This window comes from Lissotriton vulgaris, chromosome 4_1 (assembly GCF_964263255.1).
Source record: "Lissotriton vulgaris chromosome 4_1, aLisVul1.2, whole genome shotgun sequence".
Taxonomy (NCBI): domain Eukaryota; kingdom Metazoa; phylum Chordata; class Amphibia; order Caudata; family Salamandridae; genus Lissotriton; species Lissotriton vulgaris.
This window is the reverse complement of record NC_141691.1, coordinates 126,776,309-126,800,689: the sequence shown is the minus strand read 5'-3', so window position 1 is coordinate 126,800,689 and position 24,381 is coordinate 126,776,309.

Below are 24,381 nucleotides of genomic sequence, written 5' to 3'. Positions count from 1 at the left end.
ACGGCCGCCGAGTGAGGGGGACTACAGGTCCCAGCAGTGCTTGCGGCAGGAAGCCGCCGACGCCCTGCCCGCGCCCGGAGGCACTCTTAAACAGCGGGGGAACGAGACAGAGCGGGGGACAATTCAGAACGCCGCAGATCAGCAGCGGTGGAACGCTGCTTGCCGGAACTTTGCCTCACCTTGCCTCGCCCTGCATGCTGCTCACGGGGGCTGCTCCACCTCACCCGTGGCTTCCAGCATTGCGACCGGTCCCTCTCCGCCGCCGTTAGCCTCCTGACATCAGGCACGGCCGCCGAGTGAGGGGGACTACAGGTCCCAGCAGTGTTTGCGGCAGGAAGCCGCCGACGCCCTGCCTGCGCCCGAAGGTGCTCTTAAACAGCGGGGGAACGAGACAGAGCGGGGGACAATTCAGAACGCCGCAGATCAGCAGCGGTGGAACGCTGCTTGCCGGAACTTTGCCTCACCTTGCCTCGCCCTGCACGCTGCTCACGGGGGCTGCTCCACCTCACCCCTGGCTTCCAGCATTGCGACCGGTCCCTCTCCGCCGCCGTTATCCTCCTGACATCAGGCACGGCCGCCGAGTGAGGGGGACTACAGGTCCCAGCAGTGCTTGCGGCAGGAAGCCACTGACGCCCTGCCCGCGCCCGGAGGCGCTCTTAAACAGCGGGGGAACGCGCATCGCGGGACGCGCATCGCGGGACGCGCATCGCGGGACGCGCACGGGTGAAGCCGGGCGAAGCCCGGGCAAAGGGCGGGCCGTCTGTGGCCGTCCGGGGACGACCAGGGACAGGACAGGCCACCCCCCTTGGCCTCATTGGACTTGGACCTATTGACTCAGGTACTGCAATTCGAGGTTCTGGACTGGTCAACTGTTCTCTTAGCCCACTAACAAACTGTGAGCTCTATTTGCTGGTGCAGGAAGAGGGGGTCTAGGGAACTAAGTCTGTTCAGTTATTCGTTAAATGTGGGGTCACCGGGTAATTCGGTATACCTAGTATAACGATTTGAATTTGGGGGAATTAATAGTGGATAAGCATTGGGCTTTAAAAATGTCCAATCACCCTAAAACACGCTATGTCATGAGTAAAACCCACAAAAGTGAAACCCAGAAACAAACGCTAGCGGCAACAAAAGAGTCTGCCCCAATTAAAGGGAAAAAAACCACTGCAATTGATCTAATGTTAAAGAAGGTCTCGGGGTAAATAGAACGCATGGAAAGGAGTTTATCCTCCTCACCTAATCTCAATGTAGTAACTCTTACACCCTCTAGAGATCCATCATTTGCTGATAGCCCAATTATGACAGGGAATGTGACCTCACCAAATAATGAAACTGAGGATGTTCCCTGCGCTCAGTCCCCGGGGATAGAAATTTCTGGGCGCAGTGAAATGACCCCTCAGAGAAAACTAAAGCGACAGGGGAGGACTAAGGGACCACAGAGACAAAGGAAATTACTTGTAGGAGGCAGTCGTTCTAAGAGTAGGCAAGAGGCCATCCTAGTAGAAGATAACACCCACATAGACACAAATCCCCCAGGATGGATTGAGGTAGTCCTAGGAGATCTCAAAAAACATCTAGAATCCTTCATAACTGCGCAGCTAAAACCCATCATAAGCAAGGTGGACAAAATTGCGGGTGAGTTGTCTAAACAAAGTAAGGTAATAGAACATACTTTTAAGAAACCCCCTACTGGCTCTAATCAACCAAATGAGATGGTCACCAAGGACAATGTTAACAAAAATATATTGTCAAATAACAACTGTGTTAGTCATACTCAACACACAATTGCCCAGATACAAGAGGTACCGAAAATCCCCCAAGACCCGAAAGGGGGATCCAATAACGAACAGAGAGGGGGACACCCTCAAAAGACGAGTTCCAAAAATATGGACAAAGCCCCTTTACAACCACTAATGCAATGGAGACAGGAAGATTCTTATCAGAGAAATGGGAATCACAGTCCATCTTATATGGATTCTGACCCTTTCTTCACTACAAATAGCCCCCCCCCTGACATATAGATCTCCCCCCAGAGGCCTGCCCATTTGTAATAATCTTCGCAGGGGTACCCGAAATTAGGGCTACTGAGAGAGAATCACACTCCCAATTACATGCAAAAATCTCCAAGTGGCTGAATATACATAGACCCTTAAATAAGGGGGACAGAGGAGAGATAGTGCATGTAAGAAGAGTGAATTGGCTTGGCGGGAGGAAAAAGGACATAAGAGGGAACTGCATAGTTGCAAATTTCAGAGACATTAGACTGGTTGATTATATCCTGAAGAACTCCACCAGGAATCCAACTAGCACAATTTGTGCACTCCCACTCGGGTATTTTTACACAAGGAGTTGGAATACCAATTGTGCTGATGATGGTGGGTGGAACCCTGGAAGACCCCAACGCATACAAAGAGCAAGACCCGTAGGCTACCCTGACCAGTTCTTACCTCCACGAGATTACTCTCAGTGGAGAAACAGATTTTCTCCTTTGCAGTCACTTGAGGATAATGATTGACTCACCCTGACGGAAAATAACTCTGTAACATCCTTAGCTACCAGTGAATGCCCATGTCTTGAAATAGAGGGTAGTCGTTTGAGTGTCAGGAATGAGCAAATCTCGAAGTTAGAAGAACTCCCTAAACACTGGGAGGAGATCAAAAATGCCATAGAGCCAATAGTAGTGGGTGAGGGTAGAACAAATGAACTCAGAACAAATGAACTCAGCACAGAGAGTAGGAAAGAGAATAGGGCCGGATTGACCGTGATATCCTGGAATATAGCAGGTCTGGAAGCTAAACTTAAGAACAAGGAGTGGAAAGAATTTATAAGGGGCTTTCTTATCATAGCTCTCCAAGAAACATGGGCGCGAGATTCTGACCCCTGTCAATTGGAGGGTTATAAATGTTTTTTTAGACCTGTCCAAGAGGTGAAATCTGGGAGAGCAAAAGGAGGCCTAGCGATTTACGTAGATTTAGATCTAAAGGGCACCTGGTCTCAGCCAGACTGGGCTTCAGATACATTACAAGCAGTCTCACTCCAGGGGCAGGGGCAGAGACTTTTATTTCTAAACGTTTACAACTTGGGCCCAGTTGACGGGAACTTTCCTATACTATTAGAGCTTGAGAGTAGGATAAACGAGGAAATAGATCTAAGGAGGAGGGGGCCTGAACCAACTGTTCTGATGATGGGGGACTTCAATTGTCACCTATGCCCCAAGTTATTTCCCATTTCTGCTGATTGGTCTACTTGTCCTTTAGAAAAGGGTCCCCACTTCGAACATAATAAAGAGGGCACAATGCTGATGAAGCTTCTAGACAACTTTGCGCTCACCCATATTATGGATTTGGTTGCACTGAAAGTAGGGGAGACTCCCATACCTACATTTAAAGGGAGAGGCTGTGGGTCTATAATAGACTTTATAATGATCTCTGCTCACACTAAAGATCAGATTATAAGAACAAGAACGGAGTGGAGTCCCTTCAGCGATCATAATCCCCTTTCCCTAGAAATTAATTATAAAGATCTACCGGGGAATAATCTAGGGGGTGCCACCGAAATTCAACCAACGGACCAAGGGAGACACATAAGGTGGACAAGGGTCAACCCGCAAGATTTTTACATCAAGCTAGTGGGTGAAGGGAAAGGCCATATAGAGACTTGTCTAGACCCCACAATAGAGGGCAGAGGAGTGGTTGTGGCTTTTGAATCTCTAACCAAAATAGTGGAAGGGTTATTGAACACTAAGAGGCCTGTCAAGGAACTACCTTCCCCAAGATGGTTCGACACGAACTGCTCAAGGGCACTAAGAGAACTAAAGCAGAGTCTAAAGAAGGTCCCGAGAGACAAGATTGAAACGGCCCGATGTAGACAGAACTATAAAATGCAGGTTAAGAGAAGAAAGAGCGCTCTTCAAAAAGAAGTTTGGGCAGACCTTAGAGAGGCTGGAGAAAATAGGGACTACGCCCAGTTTTGGAGAATTATAAATAGACCCTGTTACCAAGACTCAAACTCCCCTGTAATCAGTACCAATATACTACCAGATCAATGGATTAACCATTTTAAATCATTGTATAATCAACAGGAGGTAGACATTGGAGATGGGATCTGGGAGGGACCCAGGGCAGAAGAACTAGAATTCTCTCTGGAGGAAGTCCTAAAAGCAATTCTAGGGCTGACGCAAAACAAAGCTCCAGGCCCGGACGGTACCCCCCCAGACCTACTTTTAAGTAATACTGATCTATGGGCTCCAATCATGACTAGAGTACTTAATGCAGCAATTAAATCTGGTCTTCCGCGATCTTGGTCAACTGCTGTGATTGTCCCTATATACAAGAAAGGCTGTAGGGACAATCCACAGTGCTACAGACCAATCTCGCAGATCGATGTCTCAGCTAAAGTACTTGGGAGGGCACTGCTTAACCGCTTAATAGAGTGGACTGATACCCATAACATCTTGGTGGACACCCAGTACGGGTTCCGGACAGGCAGGTCAACTAGTGATCAATGTCTCAATCTACACCTTCTTGCGGCTAAATACACTAAGACGGATGATGGGACCATATATATGGAATTCATGGACCTAGCAGCGGCATTTGATAACGTTATTAGAGCTAAACTCTGGACACTTATGTATAGATTGGGAATTGATCCAGACCTGATCAATGTACTTAAGGAGTTGCATTGGAACACCACTGCCAAAGTCCGCTATAGCGTGGGGGGGGGGGGGGGGGGGGGGGGTGAGTACTGATCCCTTCCCGTGCTCTGGCGGAGTGAGGCAGGGGTGTATCCTCGCTCCATTTTTGTTTTCCCTCTACATAAATGACCTGGAGAGTGCCCTGCTGGCTCTGGGGACTGACTGCCCAAGGGTAGGATCGCGCCATATACGGTACTTTTGTATGCAGATGACACGGTCCTCCTCGCTCGAACAGCAGTCAGTCTCCAGCTCCTAATCAGAGGTTTTGCTGAATTTATGAAACCTCTCCGTTAATTTGCCAAAGTCTTTCATTACGGTAGCAGGGAAAAAACACACAAGAGATTTGTGTTCAAAATAGGGGAACATGTTCTGGACACTGTGACCACTTTCCCGTATTTGGGTCTCCTATTTGATGAAAAGATTAAGTTTGCTCCATTGATTGAGGAGAGGTCTAGGAAACTTGTTTCAGCAAACGGGGCCATATTACATTTTGCGCGAAGAATGGGTCGTTGGTCTCCTGAGCAGGTGATGACACTGTACACTGTACAGAGCGGTCAGCACCTCGAAGGCCATTTATGGAGCAGAGGTGTGGGGTTTTAGGGATGCACAACAGATACAAGGAGAGGAAGACAAATTCTTTAAAAAAAACTGTTAAAACTTCCCCAGAGCATCTCAGCAGCAATTACACACAAAGAGCTTGGTATCCCTTACATATCTGACCTGATCAGAATGAGACCAATTTTGACCTGGTTTAAAATATGGCTAAACCCTAACGCTGAATTAACCAGACAGATCATTAAGGATTGTCTACTGAGAGATAGATGGCTCCAAATCCCCTGGTTGAAATACATCAAAGAAACCCTAGGGTCCATTAACCAGGAAATGTTATTCTCTGACCCCTCAAATGTGGATACCTCCTGCAGACATTATGTACAAAAGCAATTAATGGAAAAATATGATTGCAGGAGGATGGAACTTGTATGTAAAGAAATGGGCATGGAACCGTGTCTCTTTTTAATGTACAGTCAACATGAGAGATTTTTAATGACTCGTTTTAGGCTCAATTTGTTGCATAATATTTTAGCTTACCCGTCTGGTTTTACGCTAACAATTGAGCAGAAGGGGGCCTGCGGCTGCGACAATAGGTCTCCGCAGGACACCCTTCATTTTGTATTACTGTGTTCTTTTTATAAAATCCCGCGTCAAAGATTTCTGGTGAACATTTTAAAGGAATCAAAAAATAACCATGCCAAACCTGCTTTACTTTTTTTGCAACGAGCAACTGAGATGCGCACCTTGTGTGCTATTATGAGTTTTCTAAAAATTGTGGTCAAATTAAGAAATACAAGGGGTTGATGGAGGATGAAATGTAATTTACTGCTCCCTTTTATGCTTAAAGTCTGTATATAATAATAACAAAACTTTTTTTAAACTCACCTTTAATTGTGATGTTAAGTACAATTTTATGTGGTTATGTAATGATATGTATTTTTATGATGGTTTTTAACCATCGAAATAAATAAAGAACTGAACTGAACCCTCCCACCTTGGAGCGGTACCCCTAGAAGCCAAAACCGGTCAGGACACAGAGTACAGATGCCCTTCCCTCCAGGTCAGGCTGAACCTGAACCTGGCCTCCCCCCTCCTCGGGGAACAACCCCCAGAGGCCCCACAAATGGGCAAGCACTCTAGACGGTCAAATGCTCAGCGAGCCAGGACTTCTGCACCCTCCACTTAGGAGAGGTACTGCCCAACACTAGGACCGCCGGAGTTCTGGTTACAGACACTCCCCGTCCTCTAGACACAGGAAGATCCTCCTCAAATGACCTGTATGCACAGCCTAGGCCCCTGACCTGGCGCTCCCTTAGGGAACCCTCCAGGCCCTGAGATAGGGTTTCGGGCCAACGTGGGACACACCGTCCCACACTCACTCCGCCTCCACTGAGACAGGGCGTGAGCCCCTACACCCCTACCATACTACTGAGACCTAGCTGGGTTACACATGAACCTCTTCCCCTTCACAGGATCATCAGATACACAAGCCACTACTTTTAGGTTCACTTCCTAATGCCTCTGCAAGACATCTAGCACACCGCCAGACATCCACCTTCTTATCCAGTGCCTCTGCAGGACCTCCTGCACACCACCAGAGGTACACCTCACGTGCAAGCTCCTTAAAAAAAACTCACACCAGCTCCTCCAGTTCAAGACACCACTCATCCACACACTCCCCCTCCAGACTGGTGAGACAGTTCCTCACTGCCTCTGACTCACAACCTGTACCCCTCTTACTGAGCACCAGGCACCATACTCTGGGAACTGGGAATGGGACTTCACACGCACTGGACACATTTAAGCTGCCACCACTGGATCCTACCATACTGTGGAATCCAGACACACACACTACACTCAGGCGATAACCACCCTCCTGAGCTAGTCATTTCTCCTCCACACTCCCTCTCTTCCATCTACCCACACAGGGACAGGAACAGGGATTGGGCACTGGACTCAGCAAGGGATTCCTAATCTATGGGAACCTCCCCCTCTACTGGCGTCCCGCCCTTTCACTTTCTCTCATCTGCCACTAAACATAAAGCGCAGGAACCCATTTGAAAATGACACTCTTGAGGAAAAACTAAAATCAAAAACAATAATCCCAAACATGTGACTATCTATAAAAAAATTGCAGAGTTTTGTAATGTAGCCAGTTGTCGCTGTGGCACTGCGCAAACACCAGTCCAAATTCGCACCGCTGACCAACAATGTTAGAATTGGCTATTTCTGGTTGGCTAAGGCTGACGCCAAAGTCAGGCAGAAACCACCATTCTAGTCAGGGCAAGGGAGTCACACGCCAAGATAACCCCTGCTCACCCTCTAGGTAGCTTGGCACGAGCAGTAAGGCTAAACTCGGAGGCAATGTGCAAAGCATTTGCGCCAGCACACAACAGCAACAACATACTAGGCACACCACAAAAGGAACTCTTGTATTGTAAAAACACATCAGATAGTATCACCCAAATACACGGTGCCAACTGGCACGGGCAATATTCACAAGGGATTATGTACAGGACAGGGCCACATGGGCCACTGTCAGAATCATCACTTTTAGAAATAGAATAAGTATAGCACAAGATAACAGTTATAAATCACATCCAGTAACTACTGGGAACAGGTACCAGGACCTCACTAGGACCACCTGTACTAAAAAGAACAACCACCTAAGTATCACACAGCATTTAGGGGTATAAGCACAACACATTACACATGATGCATGAAAACACATACAGCGGTGTAGTAAAGGGAAACACATGATGCCTTAAAACATTCAGAGGTGTAAGACAAGGGAAACACATGATGCATAAACCTACACATTCAGCGGTGTTCAGAACAAAGCACATGATGCAATAAAAATACATTCAGAGGTGCAGCGCAAAAAGACACATGATGCCTAAAACATTCAGAGGTGCAGCGCAGGGAAAGAAAGACACATGATGCATAAAATCATTCAGAGGTGTAAAATCAAGGAAGACACATGATGCATAAAAACATTCAGAGGTGCCAGAACATAACTCAATAGCGCAAAAACACCATAGCAATTACTATTAAAAACATAGAAATCACATTGCGCAGAACTTACATAAGTCACCACCTGTGGCAGTCCCTAGGCCAACTGGCCTTGTTGGTGCTCAGACGCCCTGTGTCCAAATGTCAGGGCGCGCTGCCTTGCAGCGCCAGTCACAACACCTAAACGTAGCAGGTGCCCACTACTTGCTGGGCACCTGTGAAATCCCAAGACCTAAACGGTGCAGCTGCCCACTAATTGCTGGGCAGCTGGGAATCATCAAAACTGCGCCAGGGCCCTCACTGACCCTTAGGCGCAAACTGCACCACTGCTGGAGCCACACAGGCTCTGAACTGCGCAATTGGAGCCACACAGGCTCTTAAACAATTATAGGCCCCTGGAGCCCTCGAGGCTCTGAACAGATCCCTAGCAGGCAGGAGGGGGCGGGCACCAGCAATGTGCCCCGACGCCCCCTCTATCTAATATGGCCCTCGAGCCTCGCTGGGCTCGTAAATCATGTATGGCCCCCTAGAGCCTCCGTGGCTCTAAACAAAAAAATGGCCCTCGAGCCTCGCTGGGCTCGTCAACAACCACGTGGACCGGGAGCCTCGGGGCTCTAATTACCGTTGGGGCGACCCGCTGCCAACCGGGGCCGCCCTGACTCTCGCCTCGCAACCGGCACCACGATAGTCCCCTAGCTCCCTCGTGGAGCAGAACAGACATGCCCCACTTTGCCCGGCCCAGCCCAGACTCACCCGCTGCTCGCGGTCCTGCTGCGGGGCTCTCTTCGCAGTACGGACGCCTCGCGGCTCGGGCGGCCGGACTTCTCTCCCTCCCCAGGGCTCTCCCTTCACTCAGGAGCCCCGGGGCAGACCCGGCAGGCGGCTTCCTTCTTCCCCGGTCTCCCTCTCGATCACGGGAGACCGGCAACATCCTCCATGGCACAAGCAGGGCTCTCCTCGGCTCCCGGAAGCCCCGCAATGGCCGCCTCTTTCATCTTCTCCTTTCTCCTCGGCCCGGCAGCCAATCACGGCGCGGCCCGGGGAGACGTCATCAAGGCATCCCCGGCCAATGGCAGCGCAGCTCACCGGGACGAGCCCCCATCAGCGGCCCAATCCCAGCGCGGCCCCTTCGGTGCTGTGTCCCAGGCAGCGGCGGTGAATTTCAACACGGGGCAATGCTGGGTGGGCACCGGCTTCAATTAAATATGAAAATAAAAGTGCTACTAAGCGCTTGGGCAAAGTAAAGCACTCCAAAGCGCTAGAAAACCGGCAGAGCGCTCCCAGGCGCTCAGGGGGAAGCACAGTGCTTCCAGGCGCTAGAAATACCAATCAAGCGCTCTCTGTAGGAAAATGCAGCTTCTCCATGCTGCAAAGGTCCCAGAAATTCCCAGGGGGCAAAGCCAAGTCCCCCCTCCTTCCAGGACAGGCAGAGGGGTCCCCCAGAAGTCCTCCAGGCACCCAGGGGCTGGGCAGGGCCCAGGGATTCCCCTGGGCCCAAGCAGCAGCACGCCCCTGGCAGATTCAAGTTGGAAACAAGAACAAATTAGAAGGGGACACAGCCCCTTCTTATACAGAAAAAAGTCTTTGAAGTCTTTGTGCAGGCAGTGTGAGAACCAGCTAGAACTGGTTTTAGGGAACTCTCCTCAGTGTCAGGGACAGAGGTGACAGTCGCCCAGCGGGGATGTGGAGCCAGCATTGTGGTCAGGCAGGCACAGCCCTTCACTATCAGGTGCTATCTCCTCCCACTTCCCTGGCAGCAGATGCTGCCTTTCATCCACGGGCTGACTCAGACAACCTCCTGGGGGCTCTGCAGCCCCTGTCACACTCAACCCAGACAGTCAATCCACAAGCAGGCCCAGGCATTCCTGGGCCAGGCTCACCAGCCAATCACATGCCTGCAGACTCACTACACAAATATGCCAACTTCTAAAAGTGGCACTTCTAGACTAGACACAACCATGCCCACCATAAGCATACACAACCATAAGCATACACCATTAAGCAGCATTCAATCTCACGAGTTCGCACATATCAAACTCGCCCCTGCACTCCCCACACATCAGGAACTACCATGGGCATACATATTCCCCATTCATTCCTATGGGAGGGCAGGTCACTCACCACACATACACAGAGAGCTCAAGCACTTTACACTGTACCACTGTACCACAGTGAAAAAGTGCGCAGAGGCCTAAAATCACCACCACCAGGTTCCAGAAACAGGCTAGGAAAAAGCAAAAAGTCTCGGGGTGAACCTGCCAAAAGGGCCAGGTCCAACAATGCTCCATCTCGAGCTCGACCATTAACTACCTTTGGCACTTTATGTTTCTTGGTGCTATATGCAATTAAAACTTAAAAGATTCATGTTTCTGGATACTCTGATTTTTTTGTCATTTTGTTTATTACATTTTACTCTATTATTCTACTTCAATTTGAGTTTTTTTTTATTGTTTTGCATTTTTAACTTACAGTTTTGATACTGTGTAAATACTTTATACAATGCTCTAAATTAAGCGTGTCTGCTCTGTGCCATAGCTACCAGTGGGTTGAGCCCAGTTTAATTTAGTGATGTTGAAGGTTCATCCTGACAAGGGTTGTGATTACTCCTTGAGGTGGGTAGTCACCCACTCCAAATAATATTCTCGTTTCTTACAAATACTAATAAGTATTCGTAGAAACCCATTAATGTTTGTGGATATAAACTCTGCTTGCTAAAGTATTGTTTCAGACCACTGGTTTAAAGATTTAAATGTTGTATTTTCTTTCATATCTTGTTTACCTATTTGAGGAATGGAAGGATTCCTCAACACCTCAGAACCTTTGATATATTTTACTTTTGATGTATATATATTATATTAAGGTAGTAAAATAGGTTAGGAAAGTAATTGTTGACAAGGCGAACTTTACACATTCTAATGAATCTTTGTTACATTGCTGTTTTGAGAGAACAAAAGGTTTTAATGTATTTTTGAATTAGGGAATATATAATAGTTTGGAATTCTTCTGACGTCTGCTGCATAGATATATGTATGATGCAGTTCTTACGAAATTCAGAGTTCCATCAGAACTTAAAGAGTGGATATTATACTCCACAACTCCTGCCTTGCGTACGTTGGTTGCCTAGCAACCCTCAACACTCTCTAACCCCTACCACGGTCCACTACCTCAAGGCAATGACAAATGTTGCCATCCTATTCCTAGGCACCTGCGTTGTCTTCCTGAATGCAGGCTCCAGCTGGCTGTACCACCCTTCAGGGGGCTCCTGACATCCATACTTGGCTGTCAGTTCTTTACCCTTCCTGCAAGGCTATGCCGGGTCTGGTGGCTTAGTGGAATAATACATCTACTGTTGGGCCTGTGTTTGACCTCATGGTCACAGGTTCATATCCCAGTGGGTCTACTCAGCCTTTCATCCTTCTGAGATCAATAAAATGAGTACCGTTGGGTAACAATTCTGTTATTCAGCGCCAAAATACCCTTGGGTGAATGTGAGCTTTAAAAAACACTTATGTTATGCTCTCTTTTTATGAACAAAGTCATTCTGCATTGGACTCTTCCAGCATCTGACTCACAGAGTTAGCAGTCCCTTCACCAAGGTTAGGACCCCAGCCCCTTGCACAGCTCCTTAGTCACCAGTCTGTTGTGCTAACGAATCCACAGAGCAAGCTCTCCTCTGAGGGATATAGACGGCCCTTTCAAAGCAGTCTGTGGCTCTCCTTACAGGGTACTTGTCAGGGTTGTCTCCACCGCACAAGGATGCAATCTTCGCTCTGGACCTCATATAATTCCCATCCATCCACTCTAGTCGATGGGTCCTGGCACTGGTCTGTGAGAATTAAGAAAACATTGAGTCTACCAGTAAGAATCCTAGTTTTGCAGTTGCAGGTTCCAGAGCTATATCTCTGGAGTTGTTCTCAAGCTGTTCCTGACATTTTGTTTCTTGGCCCAGGGTGGTCAGGATAAAGTCTTTGTCGCTCCAGTTTAGTAGGAGATGGTTGTTCCCTGACATCAGGAGCCAGGTGTTCCCATACATGGCAACCTGAGACAAAAGCTGAAATGAGGGAGAGGGCTTCCAACTTCGCTGCTTCACTACACTGCGGTGAGACCTCTCATTAAGAGTAAAGCACAAAGGGGGCAGAGACAACGCTTGGCATTGGTAGGCATAACGGATACTATCTAGAGACAGCGCTTGGCATCGGTAGGCACAAGAGGATGCGATCTAAAGATATGGTGGGGACGGGGAGACGGATACGGTGGGGAGTGAGGGTGAAGGAAGAGGGGGAGATAGAGAGACGTACGAGAGAGGCACAACGGATACTATCTAGAGACAGCGCTTGGCATCGGTAGGCACAAGAGGATGCTATCTAAAGACAGCGCTTGGCATCAGTTGGCACATGAGGACATTATCTAGTGCTTAGCATCGGTAGGCCCTTACCCTGTGTTGACCTCCTGGTTCCGGTGGACGCCCCCTGCTGCTGCTTGTCTGGGTCTGGAATGCAGTGTGAAGTAATAACAACCCCCTTCCGATGCCGCTCTCACCCCCACGCACGGTGTCCACGCCAAGCTGAAAGGGCATCTTCTTGACAGCACTAATGGCATTTATTCCTGCCGCCGCTGTTAATGACCCTGCTTCTATGTTCGTCAAGCGCCTCGACCAGCTGCACTGACATTTCACTTTCAACAATAACAAATATATTTATCTTTATGAGAAGCACGGACAGAGTATCAGTCAATAACTGTAGATTGGCAGCTAGTGGTAACACCTAAGCCCTCATCCTAACCACCCCACCCACGTAGCTATATTGAAACTATATATAGGAGCTAGGCTTTCAAATAGCCCCCCTTCCCTACAGCACAGTCTCTTCTGCCATGCTTACACAAAAATTTGTTTGCAATTATCAAATAATAACATACAAAAATAACACGCAGCGCTCAGTAGGCAGCTGTTCCTTTCTAACGAAGCCAGTGCTCACGTTGAGTAAAGTGCATATCTGCAGCGGCTCGGCTCCGTGTAAACATTCTTGAACACGTTTGGTTGCTAACTCCTAAAACAACAAATGTCACTTGTCCCCACGTCCACCCCGAAATTCGGCAAAATCGAAGCACCCCAGTGCCACATCCACCGCCATGCGATCATGAATAAACAAACATGGCGAAAGTGGCCTGGGCCTCTCGCACTGTCAGATCATTCTTCCGGAGCGAGCATCAAGGCTTTTGTTACAAGCAAAGCGGTCATTTTCATCGGAGAACTGGCAGGACTCCTGCTGCGCCTGCAGCCTCGGCGTGCAAGCACACCGCTGCAACCCGCCCTCCCCGCCGCCCGAGGTCGCCCGCGCCCACCCCCTGCCCAGCCGCTGTTTAGGTAGGAAAAGAAGCGACAAACCTCGGAGGCGCTGCTGCCCCAGCCGGAGTTCCCTCTCCCTCGCTCCCCTCGGCTCTCCTCTGACAAGATCAGGCCGAGATTAGCAGGCCCATTCTTCCCTCAGCGCCTCGATGACTCCTGGGGGCTCCCCGGACACCCGCCGATCGATGTGCAATTTTCGCATCATCCAAGCTGCAGGAAAGTGTTAAGCTTTCAGATTGCCGCCGGAATGGTGCCAAAATCGCGAAGGACACTCACTTTCAAGCCATCCATTATCACCTCTGATGTGAAAGACTGACTGAATATATTTCAATGATTTTGATGGCGATAAAAGAAACCAGCATAGAAACCCCGGCCTAGCTGAAAGAAGGATTCGAAGAGAAAAAAATCACGCCGTCGACCTGAACACACTTCCACGCTCTCCCATACCTCGGCAACTGATATCAAGGCGCAGAATAACATATGTTTATTGTAACCTACTAGTTTTTGGGGAACGGACTTACGCGCGAGCCTGTAGGTGCTCGGAGAGACAGCTGCAAAATGGCGGCTGCAAGCTTCCGATTTTTTCGGAATGGGGGCGTGGTTTTGCTGTTCTGAGTGACGGATGACGTCACTGTCTAAGAACGGCAAAAATGACGCCCCCAAATCCGAAAAAGACGGGGCTAATTCGGAGGGATGGCTCTCTCCTCCAATGGCTGGCCTCCGTTTAGGAAGCCAGCCAATGGAGGAGAGACTGGACAGGGAGGCGGGTTCTACAGCCCTACTAAGAAGCAATAATTCTCCTCCCGGAGACTGCGCAAGCGCAGCCTTCTCGGTCCTCGACCTAAAAACACTCTATGGGAGACCCCTCATCAACCCGGAAGAAATGCACTTGGGGGTGGGGGGGGCTGGGGGGAGGTGTACAGGTCCCTGTCCAGCACCTCCAGGCCATGCTTTCAAGCACCCTTCCCGCCGCATGCTGTGCCAAGGTAAAACTAGAATAAAAGGCCTCTGTGCAAGGCTGCAGATAAGGTTTTGAAAGGGGAGGTTTATATCCCTTACTTTTGGAAAATGACAGTAAAATGTTTTCTTATGGATGAACTACCTCCAACCTTATTCCAAAGGGGAGCTTTTTTAAGCGAGTAAAATTTACAAATGTGTATTTAATTGATCGACCATGACTCTCCATTTCATGTAATCCATACTTTTTAGCTGGCACTTCAAGTAAATGAAAGAATGCATTTTTCACTTGTTAAAAAAAACATTGTGATCCGACACGCAATAGTAGCGTGCTTTTATGTTTTTGCAGCTGCCCGCGGCTTACGCCTCCATCTTCTCTGCTTTGATCACTACGGCAGCGCAGGTGGTGGCTTGAGAAGAGCTCTTTGTATCTCCTTCACTCTAATTTCTTTTCTTTTTGTATTCGTGTTAGACCCTGTGCATTATTGGATGTACATACCCACAGCAGTGCTTTAAATTGGCGCACCCATTAGAAATTCTGTCCATTTTAAACAGAGCCTGTAACTACTTCAAAAACACACTGCCTGACGCCAGGGTTCTCGGCCACAAATCTGTCCGAGGACATGAAGGTGCCCATTATATACTGGAAATATCCAGTTTTAAACAAACAGCAACCAAGCATTTAGTCTAATTCTAAAAGCTCACAATCGTCAAAGTCCCAAGATCAAACAACGTGATCTCCTGTATGCATGCTTGCCTACTCACTAAACTGCATCTCGTGCCTGCTTGTGCTGCAGCCTTTTGGTTGGTTGTGTTACCTGTTATTGTGTTATGTTCAGATATGTTGATAACGCTTTATATGGCCACAAGTTGCAGTTCTGCCATTTCTAAGCGCTGTAAATGAAAGATGGCACTATTATGTATTGCAATACATTTAAAGTTGAAAGGTTGAGTCTGCCTACCCTGAGTCGAAATTGTGATCTTCAGAACACCGCTTTTGTCAGCAGCGAGCGCTCAACTCACCCAGCCTCACTGCAGGCTATTTTGCAAAGATGTGTATTGTGCTGATATGATATGATGGCCCAGATGTGTGACAAAATATCGTGCTATTTGTGTATTTATGTTTATTGTTGAATGCAGACAGTGTGTCTGGCACTGGCGCGGTGAAACCATTGAGAGCATTAGAGTGTTCTTCAGGTTGTGAGCATTCCATATATAAGAGGCGGTGTTTTCTAGTTTCCTACACAGCCGTACCACAGACCATGAGCATTTTACTGCAGTGTGTTCTGCAAGTTGAGTATTCGTGCATGCGTGATTGAAACACGTGCAGCGGATCACACATGCGGTGTAAGCGCTTTTGAACACATTGGAATATGTGTCAAGCGTAGGCCCGACCCACTGTATAGTTTCTGGAATTTTAACAGGCAGGAGTTCTATATATATTGATTGTATATTAAACGTTAGTTCTAGGTCTTTAGAGCCTTTGTTGACAGCGTTATATACACCTACAATAAAAAATACAAAAAATGTGTGTTTGCACCTTCACATGAATAACGTTCTGAGTGTGTCATGTGCCAGTGGGCGGGTACTGTACATCGGAGGTGACGGCCCTTCTGCAGGTGCCCATCAAGGGATGCTGATACGCCCACCCATTGGACTCAGTGTGCCGCAGTGAAAATCCATCATAACGGTGGAATGTTCGCATTCCCAAATGGAGGGATGGCACGTCGTGCCAACTATGCCTACCCCAGCAGTGTGGATGACTTCACGTCCGTGGCATGCAGCGTTTGTGAAGTATGTTTGTATAACGGACCGATCTTGCAGGCACCCAGCATTGCCACTGGATGCGCCAGGGATGAGGATTATCATGTTCTAGGTCATCCCATACGGAAAAATAGTTTTTAAATATCACAATATGTAGGCGACCTTACCAGATACAGCGTCGGCAGTTAGTACAACGTCCCTCTGGTTTTTAATCATTCATTCAAATGGGGCGAAGTTACTCAGGACTCGGAGACGCCCCTAGCCTGCGCGTGCCCTGCTCATCCTCGGAGGCAGGAGTAAATAAAGTGCACGCCCGTGTCATCCCCTCAGAGGAGGAGTAACTTTACACCCGTCTCATCCCCTCAGATAGGAGTAAGTGCACGTCTGTCTCACCCCCTCAAAGAGGAGCAAGTGCATGCCCGTCTCACTCCCCACACAGGAGTAAGTGCACCCTGCTGATGCGCGCCCGTCTCACTCCTCAGACAGGTGTAAATGCAACCTCGCCATGCCAGTCTCATCTTCTCAGAGTGCAGCCTACACTCGCCTGTGTCACACCTCTGACAGCAGTAAGTGCAGGCTGCTGCTGCACAGAGCCTCCCTAAGGTGTTCCCATCTTGTCCGCCGGTTTTCCAGCGCCCCCTCAATTCTGACTCTTTGATTTTAATTATATAGATTGTTCCAGCTGTTTGCATATCTCCTCGCGGTCTTGGTTCTAAACACTAGGAGCTTTTAACTGCTTGTGACCCGGTTTTCGTGCCTCTATTCCCTGCTTGTGCCTCTGTTCCCTGCTTGTAATCCGGTTTTTGTGCCCCTGTTCCCTGCTTGTGATCCGGTGTTCGTGCCTCTGTTCCCTGCTTGTGCTCTGTTCCCTGCTTGTGACCCGGTTTTCGTGCCTCTGTTCCCTGCTTGTAATCCGGTTTTCGTGCCTCTGTTCCCTGCTTGTGCCTCTGTTCCATGTCCATTAGGAGCAGCATCAACCTCACTTTGAATATTGTACCAATTGCTGTCCCACATTTTCATAACTGCACCCATTTCCTTGTGGAAGTACATCTGCACCACTTTCTCTACTCAATTGCTTGCTTCCCTGCCCCCTCGCTGTGCTTGTTTCCCTGCCCCCTGAGTGTGTGTGTGGCTCTGGGTGGGTGTGTGTGGCTCTGGGTGGGTGTGTGTGGCTCTGGGTGTGTGTGTGGCTCTGGGTGTGTGTGTGTGTGTGTGTGTGTGTGTGTGGCTCTGGGTGTGTGTGTGTGTGTGTGGCTCTGTGTGTGTGGCTCTGGGGGTGTGTGTGTGTGTGTGGCTCTGGGTGTGTGTGTGTGTGGCTCTGGGTGTGTGTGTGTGTGTGTGGCTGGCTCTGGGCGTGTGTGGCTGGCTTTGGGTGTGTGTGTGTGGCTCTGCGTGTGTGTGTGTGTGGTAGTAATTGCTGTCTGCTGAGCTCGACCGTAGGGTACAATAGGTCTCACATTTGCGAGAGATTAAGCTAATGGCAATGTAAATGACAATTACATTTATTTATCTGTTTTCAAAACAAACACATAAATACAAATTTTGTCATTTACAATGCCAATAGCTCGAACTTTTCCAAAGGTGAAACCATTGCATTGCAAATGCTTGTTTTTAATACCCTTCGACTACTGGTGGAGTTGCTATATATATATATTTTTTACATGCTGGAGAGAAATGATATACTGTTCCTCATGTCCACTCCACAGCTCATGCAAGGACACGTCTCGGCCACTGTACTCTTGCTCTTTGAAAGCAGTGCTGTTTGGCGCTGAGCCGGATGACTGTAAACCCAGGCGCTATTCGTGGACTACAGCAGGAAACTCGAAGTGAAACGTAATACTCTGTGGTCGAGCTAACAAGCACCGGCTAGGCTGCAGACAGGCATCTGGGTCATCTCTGCTTGGACGACTCTTTTTAGGTCTCGCCTACCCAGTGTGCATGCGCTGCTTAGGAGATGACGTCTTGGAATCGCTCAGCGCTTTTTGGGAAACCCGTGCATGTACTGCACTGTTCCCAATGTGCCCTCGTGCATGTGTGGCGTTTACCTTGCAGGAGCGAGCAGCGGCGCCATCTGTTTGGCATTATCGCGCCTTGCTGCTAACTCCTGCAATGTAAAGGCTGTCCATGGACTTTTGGCTGCGCTTGCCTTCACCCCTGCCCTTTCGCCCCCCTGGCAAACCTGTTAATGACCCTTTACACATACAAATCTCACCCCCTGGCCAACCAAATGCCTCTTTGTGCTCAGTAATTCATCACACCAGCCCCCTGCTTGGAATTCCCGCCCCTCCCCGCGCAGGCACATTTAAATGCTTATTGTCTGTGGAGCTCACGGTCATGCTTGAACTCCTCACTAAAGTAAAACCCTCCCTCAAGCTTGAGAGGTCGCCAGGGTCGGTGCACCATCTCCCTGGTGAAGAATTGTAGTCCGAAATCACATCCTAATATTGACAGGAGTACACAATGAAAGTGAGTTTTAACACTGATAACACTGCCCAATGTTATAGCGCTCACCGCCCTCTTGGCGCTTGAATAATGCACGTCATTCGCACCCGCTTGTATGTGCTTTGCAGTGATCTCAGAAGGATGAAAGACCAGTTCGGTTCTGAGGGAGTCGAACAAACAGCACCTGCAGCAGGCTCTCCAGCCCACCGAGCTATCTTCAGGCTTCACGGGTTGCCAGTATGACTCCCGTGAGACCATGGGGCGTGTTTCTAAAAACCAGGGTGCAGGGCTGTAAATCACGACTTTGAGGCGCGTTGCCTTGTATGAAACCAATCCGCTGCTTTGAGTAGGCGAATAACAATTTGGACTTCTGTTTTCAGCTGAATCGGTCCCCTCATTTGCCTTTGGTACATTCAGCGTCCTATCACTTTTTCACTATTGTGTGATCACCATTGGTGCCTGCACTTGTAAATGTTATCTAGGTTAAGACATGTTGTCTAGAACGCGTACGTTTGTTCAGCTTTTTGTTTACGTTAACCTGCATTTAATGTCAATGGACTAGTTCAACTGCTGGTTAAATTGTGTCTCTCAGTGTCCAGCACTAGGGCAGAATAGCGCTTCGATCACAGTTGTAAACAGCGCCACTGCGTCTCGCACAGTGTCGGGTCTCATTTTCCCGTAGGTTTGTTGCGTTCTTGATTCTCCGGAGAACAAAAGCCAGGCGGACCCAACCTAGAGAGGAGGCGTTTACACCGCACTGCACACCTCAAGGACAGATAGAGGGAGTGTGCAGGCCTGCTGTGATCCAGGGGCCTTATTTATGAAGGACTTGCGCCGGCGGTGCGTCACTTTTTCCCATGTTAAAAGTGACGCACCGGCGGCGCAAGTCCTTCATAAATAAGGCCCCAGGAGAGGCAGTATGCAACCAGGAGATTTAGTGTGCAGGCCCTGCACGGATCCAGGACACACTAATGCAGTGTGCAAGCTCTGCACCCATCACGAGTCACTACGACAGACAGTGGTGCACCCCTTGGTGTGAAGTAGGACAGGGTTCCCGACCGTTCTAGTTGCTGGAGGCCACGCTGACAGAGAAGCTGCAGGCCCCACCCTCTTCTAACCTCCTGGAGAGAAGCACCGCCTCCCTCTCACTGGAGCCGCACTTCACACAATGCATCATCACTCCACCAATGCTCACCTGCCCTCCCACCAGCCACCTCCTAATAATCCCACCACATGACCCAGCCACTGCAGAGAACCTCAAACAATGTATCCCTGCACTGCACCACCACCTGCCCTCCCCTTGTACCCTAGACATTACCCTCGCCGCACCACCTGCTCACCAACCACCCTCTTCAGCTGTTTTACATAAAGTATTTTTCCACCACCCAGCCTCACAAACCCTCCTATGAGACACCATTCCACTTTCCCCATTTGTTTTTCGTTGTCTCTTTCCCAATCACTTCGTTTGCACCTTCCCCTCTTCACCCATCTGCACCCTCCTCCCATCATTTAAAGGAATCATCTAAAGGCGCATTCCCCGCCGTTTACTTGTGGAGAGGCTCTGGCGTTATCTTCTCCTCGATTTGAGACCCCGCCTCGCTGTCCCATTTCAGGGGTGGTTCCCAATCTCCACTTTCATTTATTTGGACAGTGCCTTTTTTCCCTCTTTGGGTTATTTGAGGAGTGGTCTCAGCTCAGCCCTAATTTATTTGCAGAGTGATCTCGGCTCACTTATTTTGCTGCCTTCCTAGTGTTCCCTTGCTCGTGTCCCTCTGCTCACTGCTCTCTTGGACCAAATTGAGGAGTTTTCTCTTCTTTCTGGCCCTCTCCCCAATCGAACTACCCCGGCTCTTATTTGAGAGGCTTCCCAGCTGTCATTCACTCTTGCTTACACCCATTTAAATAGTTGTTTGTGTTCGATTGACCCCCCCTTCATTTCGCCCTCCCATTAGCCACCCTTTCCACCTACTCCGCTCTCTCCTTCACTGCTTTACCACCACCAATTGTTTGCCCCTACCCCCTCATCCTGCTGCCCTGCTCCACCATCATAATGCCTCCTGAATACTGCATCTCTCATCTCCTCTCTCCTCTTCTCCCCCTCCTCCTCCTCCCCTACCCCTCCCCTTCCTCCTCCATCTTCTTCTTCCTCTTCTCTTCTACCCCACTGCTACCATGCCCTCTCCACTCCTGCCCCAACATCTGCCCTTCACTTTCCTTTCCCCATGTAAACTACCCCAAAGATCCCTCCCCAACTGCCCCGATGTTGCCATGTCCTCAGATCCCTCTTCTCCTGACTTGCTCCCCTGTTCTTCCCCCCTGTCCTGCTCCACTGATGCACTGCTCCCTCCTCTCCTTCTGCCTAGTTATGTGCTCTCTCACTCTCTCTTTCAATAACTTACTAACTAACCTAATCTTTCACTAACTAACAATCTCAATCCCTCTCACTTACCCTCTCTCTATCTAACTCTCTTTAAAAAAACGAATTCAAACTATCTCTCTCTCACTGACTCTCTCCAAACTAACTCTCTAACTCTCTCTCTCTCATAGACGCTCTCTCTCTCAATAACTCTCTATCTCTCTCTCCCACTAAATAGCTCTCTCTCTCTCCTCTCACTAACTAACTTTCTCTCTCTCTAACTCACTCTCTCCCTCACTCACTAGGGGGCATATTATCAAGAAGCTGAGAAAAATATCGCAGAGCGTGCTTAGCGCAAATATTTCCATCGCCAGCTATCGCTGGAATATATCACCACGCTAACGCTGTATTAGCAACAATTAGCGCCATGGTGATATATATTCCAGCGATAGCGGGAGGGAAGGGCCAACATTGTGATAAAAACAGCGATGTTGCATGGGGAAGGTGGAAAACCTTGCTGATACGACCCTGTGGTATGTTAGTATTGCTATCTCCTGATATTAGCAGGTGTTAAAAAAACAGCGATGACCCCAGTTAGCGCGACTTTTTACGTTGCTAACAGGGGCAAGGGCCTCCTTGCGAGTAGGCGATAGGTCTGTTAGCGGCTGTTTTTCAGGTCTGTTGGTCGGGAAGGCCTACTTTGCATGTCATTAGCGATAAATATCGCTGACATGCAAAGCGGCCACCAAACCGGTCGCTTACCTCAGAAAGCTGTCGCTAACTGCTGTTAGCGACAGCTTGCTGATAGGACAATATAAATATCGCCGCTTTAGCGGCAAAAAGTGCTGCTGAAGTAGGCAAATGGCCCTTGGTAATATGCCCCTAAGTTACTAACTCTCTCACTAACTAACACTCTCGTTAACAAATTAACTAACTATCACACTAACTGTTACACAGTACTATTTCCCAAGCTTCAGCCTCCTGTTATTTATGCACCCCCATAATAAAACAAGCATTGGCATAGCCAATAGGTCTAGCCTATGGGACCTTATAAATGTTTAGTTATGCAGCACAATATCCTTGGTTCAACAACATCAACTGTTGCATAGCTAAACACTTATAAGGTCCCAAAAGCGAGACCTATTGGCTATGCCAATAGGTCCCAAAAGCGAGACCTATTGGCTATGCCAATGCTTGTTATGAACGTCTTTTAGGTCAGCAGTCAGCACCCACGCCAGTAATCAGCCGGATAACATTGCCCTATCGGTGCTGATGTGTGCAGTGATGGGTTTATTTTATATCCCCAGACTTTGACCGAGCGGGAGAGACAGAACTTTAGAGAAGAAAAGGGAACAGAAAGGAGATGAACACTAACAAAGGGAGAAAGCAAGGTTGAAAACAAACTGCAAGATGGAGAGAAGGAGACAGGAAGTGCGGTGACAAAGAGGCATGAGGTGAAGTCGGAACTAGGAACCCATGGGACTCTGCAGCGTGGACAAGGTCTAAAATTTGGGACCCTGCAGTTACGTTTTTTCCCCTACCAAATTAAGTAAGCACAGTATTCTACAAACATGGAATGCACAGGGTGAAGGAGTGTACACATCAGTGGCACACACAGAGGGACCCCTAATGAAGGTCAGGGTTTCTGCTGAAACCTTTTGATAAGCCCTCTTGCATGTCCAGTATGGCAGGGGGGTATTGTTTAACATGAAAACATGTATGATACAGCCGCATTCTGTGGGCACTGTGACTGAACCCAGCACTGAGTCCAAATATAAACATGCGACACAAAGTAGATATATAGATTAGCTCTGGAATCTTACCATAGTCACTCCAACTGTTCCTTTCATCTTACAAGGGTGGTCATGGCATCCATAGATGGTATGGCTATCCAAAAGGTTCAATGGGACCCTCGTTGTCTTTCATGTGTGCTTCTGTTCTTCGTATCTTCTCCAGAATTAAAGTCACAAAGACTCGCCTACGTGGTGCACTCAGTGGCGGTACTCCTAGAAATCAGTCCTTCTTCTGGATCTATGTTTTTATCTACAGCTCTGAGGTGGACAGATGCCCGTGGCACAGTACTGTATGTCAAGAACTCTTAGATAATGATGGACAACCTCTGTTGAGTAGCCTTTTAGCCACTGGCTCTAGCATTTTGTTAATTGACGTTGGCAACTCGTCATCAGATCCAATGGTCTCAACATAATTTCCTACATCCAATTAATTCTCTCACTCACCGACGACCACACCACCACCAGAACAAACTTCCATAGATGCAAGACAAGTGTCACTAACTGGATGAAGAACTGCCTGCAGCTGAATACAGACAAGATGGAAGTACTGATCTTTGCCAACAGCAGCAACACATGGAACAACTCCTGGTGGCCATCAGACCCATACCCGCTTCCACTCCCTCCAACCATGCCATAAACCTCAGACTCATCATCGACTACAAGCTCACCATGAAATTACAGATCAACGCTGTTTACTCTGCCTGCTTCCTCACTCTCCAAATGCTACGCAAGATCTTCAAGTGTCTACCCCTACACACGAGACACACCGTGAATTAAGGCTCTCATCATCAGCCTACAGGACTACAGCAACGCCCTTTGCGCAGGAATCACTGCACACCTCCTTCAGAGACTTCAGACCATACAGAACGCCATAGCCAAACTCATTCTCGCCTTCCCCAATGATCCCACATCATACCCCACCTCAGGCAACTCCACTGGCTCCCCATACATAAGAGATGCCAATTAAGGCTGCTGCCCCATGCACAAAAGGCTCTGCGCAACCAAGGACTCGCCTACATTAACCACCGCCTGAATCACCAACCATTGAGAAGACTATGCTCTGCCTCCCTCTCACTTGCCCATACTCCCTACATCTACCAAAGCAGAAGTGGAGGACACTACTTTTCTCACATCACAGCAAAGATCTGAAACAGCCTCTACACACTCACCTCTGGACCATCACCCCACTTCTGAAATTCTGAATGGCCCTCAACAGCTGGCTGTTCGATTAAGCCTCTGGGACTTACAAGCGCCTGGATACCTTATTGGGAGATTAGTCACACTTTATCAACCCTAATTGATTGATCTTGTTCTTGGTTGTGCGAAGGTAGGAGCTCTCTGGGATGCTTGGTTATGTGTGTGATGGAAGGCATTTTCTAGGATGCTAGGTTGTGTGATAGCATGTGTCAGTTTGTGTAGTGGAAGGATGCTCAGGTGCACTATGGTAGACGTTTTCTAGGTTGCTTGG